Source organism: Schistocerca piceifrons, chromosome 1, assembly GCF_021461385.2.
Source record: "Schistocerca piceifrons isolate TAMUIC-IGC-003096 chromosome 1, iqSchPice1.1, whole genome shotgun sequence".
NCBI lineage: Eukaryota > Metazoa > Arthropoda > Insecta > Orthoptera > Acrididae > Schistocerca > Schistocerca piceifrons.
In genome coordinates, this window is record NC_060138.1 from 851,368,564 (window position 1) to 851,380,241 (window position 11,678).

An 11,678-nucleotide genomic window follows, 5' to 3' on the forward strand; every position below is an offset into this window, starting at 1 on the left:
CCAGGGTCTCGTTCAATTCCCACAAATGTTCGGCAAACTCTCTCAACGTTCCTCTCCATGTACTAAGTGACTTGCGATGGAGTAGGTCCTCAATTGCTGCACATTGATGGCTTTTGGACCAGTATTTCTTCAAGAATTCCTCTTCAAACTGATCATAACTAGTAGTCCCTTCCTTCTTCCTGACCCCCCAAGTGAAGGCCTCACCTTCCATTCTATCTATAGCAAATTGAATCTTGTCTGAGTCCTTAAGATGTGCTGGGAAAACTCCTTTTAGCCATTTCATAAATATTATTGGGTGCAACCCTCCTTTCGGTCTAAATTTCTGCCCTGTATTATTTTGGACGCATCGATTATCACTGCTCATCAATGTAACGACCTTACCTCCCCCAATGGCTAAGGTGGCGTTGCTAATTCGTTTATCAATTTCTTCTGTCTTGCTCTCCAATTGCTGCACTCCCTGTTGTAACTGCCTGACCTCCCATTTCAACCCTCTTGTTATCCTCTTCTTGTTGCACGGCTATGGCATTTCTCAGATTGACAGCTAGTTGGTTTTGCCTATATCCTATCCCCTTAACCGCATCATTGCATTGTTTCTGCATCTGCGCCACCTCGGCGATTCGATGATTGCAATTTGTTTCCACTTTGTTGATTCTTTCTCCCAATTCGGCTTTCGTTTCTTCAATATCGTCTTCTATCTTTTTTGTTAACTTTCCATCCACCTTCTCCACGTCTCCCTGGACTTGGTCTATACTCTTCTGCAGCTTATTCTCTCTCTCATTGATATCCATTTTCAACTGTTCTTGTAGCTCCTGTATTTCCTTCTTCAGATTACATTCCATCTTCATCTGCGATGTTTTGATCTCTTGTGCTATAGTTTCTTGCAAATCTTCCTTCAATGATTTGCGAAATATTTCTTCCCTTTCTCTAGCTTCCTGTGCACTCTTCTCTAACGATGCATTAGTTCCTTGTAAACCTTTCTCTAATGATGAGTTAGTTTCTTGTAAACCTTTCTCTAATGATGTGTTAGTTTCTTGTAAACCCTTTAGTGATTTGTGGAACTTTTCTTCCCTCTCTCTAGTTTCTTTTAGCAAGGCTGCCAACATCGATCGTATATCTGCATCCCCTGAAACTGGCTTATTTCTCATTGTTTGTCCCGGTGTCTCGGGATAACTGGTTGAATGTGCTAATGGGCTATCTAATGACACTCCATAATCACTGATTCCCGAATCATCTCTGTCTTCCTGTCCTATCCCTTTCCTTTCAACTACTGCCTCACAAACCTGCTTATCTTCAGTAGACATGTTTGTTTATTTTTAATGCACAGGTAAGTAATATAGAATAACCTCTAGTAACCCATAACACTCCTAATTACCATAAAACTAATCAAACAGTACCTGAAGTATTATTCAATTAATCCCTCAACTGATACAATATGCAAGAGCATCGAACACAACAACTCTCAAAAACCTAATAATTTCCAATAACAACTTCCACATACACAGTTTATGTAAAAATGTTTTAAACAAGATAATCACAACACTCATAAAATCTATAAATGTAAAATCCCCAAAAACAATGAGCATATCTGTATAATTACCATTTAGACAGTGCAGTGTGCATAAATAAGTATGCTATATTTCAGAGTATGCTTCGCAAATTTTTCGGAAATTACTACAATTGGGCACTTGTCCTAATGTGAATATCAGTTAAAAATTGTTTATTTATCGCGAAGACTGCACACCGCAATTTAATGTTATGTCAACCAGTCGTCTTCACTCACCAACTGACATTACCGCGAGTCACGATGTTTTGACGTTTGAGGTGGGCATGGCGCTGTACTGCCGCTGGAGCTGCGTGAGGTTGCACTGCTGTTGCAAGTCGTCGTAGTTCTCCGTCGGCCGCTCCGTGGCGCTGCAGGCGGGCGTAGTTTGTAGTTTGGCCGCTAGGTGCCGGGACTGCGCTCGGTGTCTCGAAGTCGCGTCGCTCAGCCGGCCGCTCCATGGTGGGATGTCATGTGAAATCACCTCGCGGATCGAAGCTCTTTGGTGCAACTGCTACACGGATCTGCGTGACGTCGCTCAATAATTGCGTCGCCACAATACATTGTCGTCCGCATAGCAGTTTATGGGTCCACACGAAGCTGTCCGATTTTCACTATTCGAAAAGCAATTTCAGTCAAAATACTACCGCTAAACACTTCTTTAAAAACTTTCGTGACGAATTCTTGGCTCGTTTTGCTATTTTACTGTTCACGCGTGTCTTTCTTTGGCGTTCACTTTTCACAATTTTTCGCGCGGATTTATGCATTTGCGCATTATAACACAGTTTATTGACACTATTGCCCTATTTAATATGGCAAGAAAAAACAGTTTAGTCACAATCGTAAGATATTATTACTTCGTATTGTTCAAAAATGCACTGTTCCTTGTCGCGATTTTACAGTTCCTACTCTGTCTCGATCCAAATTGAAAAAACACTTTCTTGCGTTAAGCAAGGTAAAATTATCTATTGTTCTTTACTACTCGTCCGAAAATTGCACTAGTCCTTTCACGGTAAGCCAAGGGTGTAACACCCTTGTTTGATCTTACGACTTATCCCGCTCGATCGGGATATGATAGCAGCCCAAATAGACAATAATTAATGTGACCGTGTACCTAATGGGGCTGGCAATCGGATTGGACTGCTACGGAGATGTTACATTCCATTTTGTCCTTCTCAAATGCTGTAATAAAGAAATGTCTGGTGCCAAGAAGAACGACAACACAGCTTCATTAATCAACAACCTATATTCACCACAAAAACTCAAAGTGAGGAGACAGCCGCTGCCTTAGTCGTACAAAATTAGTAACGGCTAATCTCAGCACAGGCCTCTTTGTTATTCATTATCTTCACACGCAGATTTTAATCACTGTATCCAACACTGCAATCCAACACTGCAATCCAAATAATGCCGGCGCGGTAGACGCGAAAATACAAATATCGGCACAAAAATGTCACTGAATCACACTAGTAATTATACTTTTTCACTTTCCCGTATAATACTAACACAAAGGGGTTGAACCGCGGCGATGGCCACTCCCTTTGTCGGTAATTTCTATCAATTGCTGGCTTCTGCTCGGCTCTGCCCGCCTCGCGGGAACCTACAACACGCACTGACTTGACTCAACTCTCGCTCTCGCGACCCGACACACTAATCGATAGTTGCCCTGTCGACCTGTGTGAGTGCAAACCTAGCAGTAAGGGCCTGCGGACCCCTTACAAAGTGATGGTAAAGAAATAATTCTGTAGCTGATAAACCGTTTCTATCCCGTTTAGGTCATTACTAGCGTAAGTAAATAGCAAATTTTCGTAATAATAAAACTAAATAATTATGAAAAATCAACCTTTGTGCACAAAGGTTGTTGTGCGTTGCTCTTAAATATGTCTTAATTCCCGCATCACCGCTTTTATCATTTGCTCAATTTTCTATTTGTGCGACAACTTTTGGCAAACAGTTAGGTCTCGATCCGTGTTAACTTTGTAATTCAGCTCCGATGCATAAAAAGAGCTTTTCCTGGCCGCTCGCATGCGCAGTGATTTCGATAGCCGCACATGTGGGCAGACTGCGGTGCCTCAGTTCGGTGGAGAACCTGTGGCCATCGTACGTTGGCTGGGGCGAGGCAGCACACACAGGGTTGAGATAAGTAATATTATTGACTTGGTACATATGTACCGTGTATTTGTAAAAAAAAATTATGGGGTTTTGCCACTGTAGGTGTTGATTTTAGCCTCTGACTATGCCTATTTAGGAAAGCTGTTATATGAAACTTCCTGGCAGATTAAAACTGTGTGCCCGACCGAGACTCGAACTCGGGACCTTTGCCTTTCGCGGGCAAGTGCTCTACCAACTGAGCTACCGAAGCACGACTCACGCCCGGTACCCACATCTTTACTTCTGCCAGTATCTTGTCTCCTACCTTCCAAACTTTACAGAAGTTCTCCTGCGAACCTTGCAGAACTAGCACTCCTGAAAGAAAGGATATAGCGGAGACATGGCTTAGCCACAGCCTGGGGGATGTTTCCAGAATGAGATTTCCACTCTGCAGCGGAGTGTGCGCTGATATGAAACTTCCTGGCAGATTAAAACCGTGTGCCCGACCGAGACTCGAACTCGGGACCTTTGCCTTTCGCGGGCAAGCGCTCTACCGACTGAGCTACCGAAGCACGACTCACGCCCGGTACCCACAGCTTTACTTCTGCCAGTATCTCGTCTCATTGTTTCATATCAGCGCACACTCCGCTGCAGAGTGGAAATCTCATTCTGGAAGCTGATATATATATTTGTTCTGCAGAAGGCGTGATTATCCACGCTGAAACGTAGGTAAACACCAGGTAGTTTGTGCAATCGAGGCGGATTTTTCATAATTGTTTCGATACTTACAATTGCTGACGCGCTGCAATGCTAAAAGTTCTTAATAATAAAACGTATTTAGTGCGTTCGTTGATGCCAGTACATCTAGCATTACTTCCTTTGCGTTTCTTCGTCGAAGAAAAATAATCATCCACCGTTACATAGGATATTACTCTTTACTTTCATCACCGTTTGCTGTTAATGTACCAAAATCTTGAAATCGGATAATTCTGCTTACAATATTATTGTCGGCTTCATTACTTAAAAAGCTACACTTCAACAGAAAATACATTCATTGTTAGATCAAAAGCATCCGGATACCTTCAGTTTACATTAATATAGGATGAGTCCATCCTTCTCCTTTATGCCTGCGTGAACTCTGACAGAAAGGCTTTCAATGAGGTATTTGAAGCTCTGTGGAAGAATGGCAGACCACTTTTCCTCAAGAGCCGATACCAGACAAGTTATTTATGCAGGATTCTGGGGTCGGTACTGAAGCCGACGCTCTAACTCGTCCCAAAAGTGTTCCAATGCGATGAGGTCGGGACTCTAGGCAGACCGGTCCATTTCAGGAATGTTATTGTCCACTGGCCAATACCTCACTCAAGCTACTTAGTGACGGGGTACATTGTGATGCTGATACAAACAGTTATTGCCTACGAATTGTTACTCTGCTGTACGCAATACGTAATTCTGTAAAATGTCTTAATGTCGTTTGGCATTTTCTGTTTTCTTGAGCGTAATAAGAGGACCACACCCTAACCACGAAAAACACTACATAACGTTAAACCACGTCCTCTGTATTTCACTGTTGTCACTACACACAGTGGCATTCAAAATGGTTCAAATGGCTCTGAGCACTATGTGACTTAACATCTATGGTCATCAGTCCCCTAGAACTTAGAACTACTTAAACCTAACTAACCTAAGGACAGCACACAACACCCAGCCATCACGAGGCAGAGAAAATCCCTGACCCCGCCGGGAACCCGGGCGTGGGAAGCGAGAACGCTACCGCACGACCACGAGATGCGGGCCAGTGGCATTCGCCAAACCCAAAATCCTTCCCAAAGATTACCACGAGTAATAGGTAGGGTAATTCAACACACCAAATCACTCGTACCCAGTCATCGTGGAGTGGCTCCTGACACCACCTCGAGCGTCGCTGTAGAAATGTGTGGCTTATGAGAAGCTGCTCGACATTGCGTTCGTTTTTCTTAATTCCCTACTTACATCATTGTGCTAGATGGACTGCTAACAGCACTTAGAAACTCACGAGCGATTCTTTTCCGCTGACTTTATGCGATCTTTTACAACAACTCTCCGCAAAGCGTTTGACATGGTACGCTTTAGAAGGGTTGAAATATCCCTTACTGAATTGACATCCAATGCCTATTCCACGTTCCAAGTCACTTAGCTCTCCAGACCGACCCTTTCTGCCGTTAACGTTTCTCTGCTGACAACACAATACTGCACCCCATCCCTATTTTTATGGCTCCTCCTTTAGTGACATCTAGTAGTAAATTCCTCATTGCGTTGTGGAGTCCGGATACATTTTACGTGGTATTTCGTTTCTTGAGCTTCAAGTGTTTGTTGATTTCAAGTACCAGTTTTCTATTTAAGAATAAACATTACAATCTGTACAACTCATACCAAGAGACAATGCATGTTCTGTAAACCATTATCTAAATATGTGATAGCTGAAAATTTCGACACTCCACAGAATGTAATGGAAATATATCGAAGACAGAATCATGACGAAGCAAGAGAATAACCACGACATTCTGTCCCCAGTTTCTGTTACGTTCTGAACTTTGGAAGAAGTGTGCCGGCGTGCTGAACATTAGGATACAGTTTCTTTGACACAGTTGTCTGGCTTATATCTCTCCCTACTGTCCTCTCGTTAGTTGTGAGGAAATCTGTTCTGTGATAACATACTGTGCACTAAAATTTGAGGAAAATGGAAAATATATAAATTAATTCCAGCAGCACAGTTTCCCAGATAACTGCGTTATTTTTTTAGGAGAAACAAATGACATGTGTGTGTGCTTCAACTGCAGTGAATTTACTTGCAGCTTCAATAAAGGAAAAAGAATTCAGCCGTTAGTCGGAAATCCAGTCCGTATTTTTATTGCAGAGCTACTGAATCGCTATGTTCATCGCGTTTTAACCGAGTCATATAGATTCGTCAAGTTTGTGACAAAGCATGTTACTAAACGACTTAAAGACACATTGGAGATAGTTGTTCAATAGCTGAAATAATGTTACAGATTGTATTTGTAACTGATTGTTGAATTCCTTTTCCTGTTATGAAATACACGACACTCACTGGTCACAACTGTTCCAATGGAATCAAACTTGGTAACATACAGCTAATTTTCCATGTGGTAAGAAACATATCGACACCCTTGTCACTGCTCATTTATGTTGTCTAATAAAATGTGATTGAAGTTTATCATTCAGTTGTAGTGTTTGTTACAGTACAGTGGGGTCTAGTGTAGCAGGGAATACAACCCGTCGGCTTTGGACAATGACGTCACAAGTCGCCAGAGAGCAGTTTACCATTTTCGCTTTTGCTGTTATGTTTCAGTTTCGTTTTTTTACTGATTGCTTAATAAAGTGGATCTGTTTATTCTATCTCGTGAGATTTTTTTAAAAAAAGCCAAAAAACACTTATCAGCTACTGAAGAGAGCTACAACACTAAGAAGAATCGCTTCTCGTTTGGCGACTTGTGACGTCATTGTCCAAAGCCGGCGGGTTGTATCCCCTGCTACACTAGTCCCGTACAGTGACGTAGTGAAAGGTAGGTTACCGGTAGTACTGGTAGAATTGGTAGGGAATGAAATATAGATAAAAGAGTAAGAGAGGAACTCGTTTTTTGTTTGTTTAGCCGTTTCCTTTTCACTTAAATAGAACAGCACATCACTCAGTGTTAGTCCATTGTGTATTTTATATCCTTATAGAATATAAACTGCATTTGATAAATAATAAAAATTAGTTCATCGTCTGTCTTCTGCCCTTTTATGTAACCAGAACAATTACTTTTCCTGCAAGTATAGTTAACATGTAGAAACAGTAAGAAATGTATACAATTATTGTTGTTATATTGTACTCAAAGAACGTTCTTCATCATGATCGAAGGCAAGAGTTTTCTGTATGTATTAACAAATGCGAAAGTTGTTTATGAATAACAGAAAAATGTTTTATATTAGTTGTATTAGTTGGACGAAGTAGTGAAGAGACGTTTGATGCTTTCTTTTTTTGGGGGGGGGGGGGGGGAGGGGAGGGAGGGGAGTGAGGAGGAAAATAGAATTTTTTAGCGTTATGTGATAGCCCTTTATTGATTTTTTTATTTACCAATCAAAAATTTTCGAATAAAACCTAAATGATACACTGACAGTTTCAATTTTGCTATAAATACTATTTATTTGTAATTAACAGACAGGAGGGTAACCATGTGAAACAAAATTGTTCCGTAGGTTACGTGGCCCTTTATATATCCTCACCCAGTTTCTAGACGGTTCATCGTTCCTCGTTTCTAGGGGGATCTGGCAATACACTGTTCGTATAAGTAGACACATCTACCGATATGAGGTAAAGCCCGTTAAGAAAGCAACACGCCTTACGTACAGACAACGTTGGTACGGTCTGAATTGACTATGGCTACTAGGAAAACTAATGCAGTCTACTCTTACTTATGATAGTCTACAGTGTCATACAGTAGTTTCACAACGCACTTTATAATACACAGCACATACCATCTACGGTTGCTTACCACTGCTGATTGAATGAGGTGTAAATGAACTGCTTTAAAGAGTTATCTACGACTCCCACAGTAGCGTGGTTTTCAGTGGTACACACAGTACTGCGGATAGCGGAGACTGTTGCAGATCTTTCCTGCCCACAGACTGGGCTGCAGGAAGCACGACTGTGAAGCAAGTGCAATGCGGGATGGCTACTCCCAGGGGACCCACAGACGTCGTTTCTCTGCACTCGAATGTCTGCCCATTCGCATCCTCCACAAGAAGGGAAATCTCCCTACTAACACACATTAAGGCGAACTATATTATTCAGCTAGTTATTTTAGTGGCAGTTCAACAAGAGACTTTGATGGACGAGAGGCAACGTTAAATAGGATGACACAGAAAATCGGGAACATTTTCACAATCCAATAAAACTAGAAGTGATGAAGAAAAGAAATTGCATTCATAGTAATTGAAACCCTATAGCTTTGCCATTTACGAAACATTGATGGCATTTATCATTCTTAAAAAATTACGTCCTTTACGAGGCGCCCTCTATTGCGAATGCATTCATGAAATCCGCTGCTAAGATTCCTCATTGACCACTCCAACATCTCAGCTGGGATACTGTGAATTGCATCCCGAATTTTCTGTTTTAACTCATCCAGGGTTCTTGGTCGAGTCGTGTAGACTTTGCTCTAGCGATATCCCCTCAAGAAAAAATCACAAACGGATAAATCTGGCGGTCTAGGGAGCCAGGGAATGTTACTGAACCGTGAGATCACACGATTTCCAAACAGTTCTCGCACACATGCCATTGATTGCCGTGCAGTGTGTGCTGTCGCTCCGTCCTGCTGAAACCAGGCTTCTTGAACATTTGGAAAGTTGTTCAGTGCAGGTGTAACGAAAATTCGTAACACCTCCATGTAACGATCGGTATTGACAGTTATTGTTTGTCCCTATTCATTTGCGAAAAAATACAGTCTGATAATCCCAAGTGATGAAACACTAGACCATATTGTCACTTCACTAGCGTGTAAAGGGCGCTCACGAAGGTCATTAGGATTTGTGTTTGCACAGTAACGATAGTTGTGTTTATCCACATAACCTGTGAGATGAAAATGTGCCTCATCTGACATCCACAACTTGTATAGAAATTCATTGTCATTTTTTTATTTTTGTTATCATTTGTTGACAGAATCCTAATCCTAACCGGTAATCGTTGTCCTTCAATTGTTGCACCATCTGTAGTTTGTACGGATGAAATTTTAAATCAAGATGAAGAATTCTGCGGACAATCTCTTGGGACATTCCAACAACTGCTGCTTGCTTACGAATTGAACGCCGTGGGCTCCGTAAGACAGACACGCGTACAATCTCAATGTTCGCTGGAGAACACATACTTCTTGGTCGTCCTTTTGGTTTCTTCTTGAGGACAGATCCAGTCTCTTCAAAGTTATTAATCCGACATTTTATCGCGTGTTTCGACGGAACGGCTTCATGACGTCCTAAATTATAAAAACGTCGGAACTCCGCGCCGCTACTAAACTATCCTTGTTTTTATAAGACATTTTCATGACTAACGCACGCTGTTGTCCGTTCCACTGATCCATGATTAGAGAAACATTGGACTGTTTACTCGCTGTCACGAACCCGCAGTGCTGCCATCTGCCTATGGCTGCCAATACTCATTTCAAACTTCCTGTTACTCTGTGTCACCCCGTACTTCTAGTTTCCAAAGAAAATGGGTATTATAAGACACTGGTGAATCTTCCGGACTGTGTTGTACAGGTCCATGAAGGTTTTTTTCCTAACCTCTGAAAATGTTCAATGCAGATCTGTAGGAACGTTAGTCGACTAGCACCTCACGGTGGTTTGCAGAGTATAGATATAAACTCAGCGGAATCGGAAGCACCTGTGAAGATGTCCAACACAGCTCTCTACAAAACCTTAGGAACAAAAAAGTTTTGTGGATCGCGACTATAAAACTCTGAAGATGGCTCAAATGGTTCAAATGGCTCTGAGCACTATGGGACTTAACTGATGTGGTCATCAGTCCCCTAGAACTTAGTACTACTTAAACCTAACTAACCTAAGGACATCACACACATCCATGCCCGAGGCAGGATTCGAACCTGCGACCGTAGCGGTAGCGCGGCTTCAGACTGTAGCGCCTAGAACCGCTCGGTCACTACGGCCGGCTCGGAAGATGCACCATCAGCTAATACAATCCTACAATGCGTAATATAGAGACTGTTTCGAAGCAAGTTGTCCCATCTCGAACTCATGCAGTTTGAAGTACTGGAAGAAGAATCCACTTGCTTGGTTATCCCGTTCGTCAGAAATTTCGGCTACTGACAATTTTTTTGTGATTAATCTAAATTTTTTGATGTACGAGATAGCTCCACTTGAAAACACAGGAACGCCAGTAATTAGAATATTTTCAGCTTTAATGTTCATTCCCAAATGCTTCAGATTTTGAATTGAAACCTCCCTTTATTGTTGTAAATGCGCGCTGAGTGTGATGACCATCTTGTTGGAGACATTTTGTAAATGCAAGTAAAAAGGTACTCTATACGCAATAAATCGGGTACAATTCAGTAGCATTTCATTGGTGCATAATCAGATATGTGTACTAAGTCCTTACAATCAACTGTACGCTCTTCCTAACTCGTGAGTTTTCTGGTGACAGTCTGTTCTGCCCTTTGTTCCCGAACCTGCAGAGAAAGCAGAAGGTGAAAAGTTGTGACGCTCATTTGAAGGACATCCCAACGAGGTACCCTATACGCAATAAATCGGGTACAATTCAGTAGCATTTCATTGGTGCATAATCAGATATGTGCACTAAGTCCTTACAATCAACTGTACGCTCTTCCTAACTCGTGAGTTTTCTGGTGACAGTCTGTTCTGCCCTTTGTTCCCGAACCTGCAGAGAAAGCAGAAGGTGAAAAGTTGTGACGCTCATTTGAAGGACATCCCAACGAGGTCTGTTTAATATCTGACACAGTGATAATTATTGGTAAAATAGGTAAACAACTAAGTAATAATTTTGGGCCAACAAGTTTTGTATTTCGATAGTGACGGTTTATTATAACTAATAGTTTTGATAGCTACAAATTATAGTTACTTCCCACTTTAAGTACAACTGGAGGTAAAACTCCCATTGTCGAATATTCATTGAAATACAACAAAAAAGAAAATACCATAATTATTCGTGCGGTTTCTACCGAGGACAGCCTATAATGTTTCTATAGGAAGAACGAGAAACAAAACATGTATTACTCCTCGCAGTGACGTGTTGTTGTAAACATGAGGGTGGATCGAAGCGTAATGCTTCCTGTGTCATTAAAAAGTTTAATAATGAATATATAACAGAGGAATCAGCAAAGCTCATAGCCTCAACTGTCCTCTACACAACACTATCTTTAGATGTAATCACCATTCATTTGTACAGATGTACGCCATCGATGAAACCAGGTATTAAAACAGGAAAATTTAGGCTTTTTCTTCTTGATCCTGTTTTAACTTCGTCCAGTTCATTGAA

General features: G+C 41.5%; 1 non-coding gene across 1 annotated transcript; it reads right to left on the reverse strand.

Annotated features, from left to right (window-relative positions):
• Window positions 1-4,129: 4,129 nt before the first annotated feature.
• Window positions 4,130-4,204, reverse strand: Trnas-cga. The gene has a single exon. It is a non-coding gene; the product is annotated as a tRNA-Ser (tRNA).
• Window positions 4,205-11,678: the final 7,474 nt, after the last annotated feature.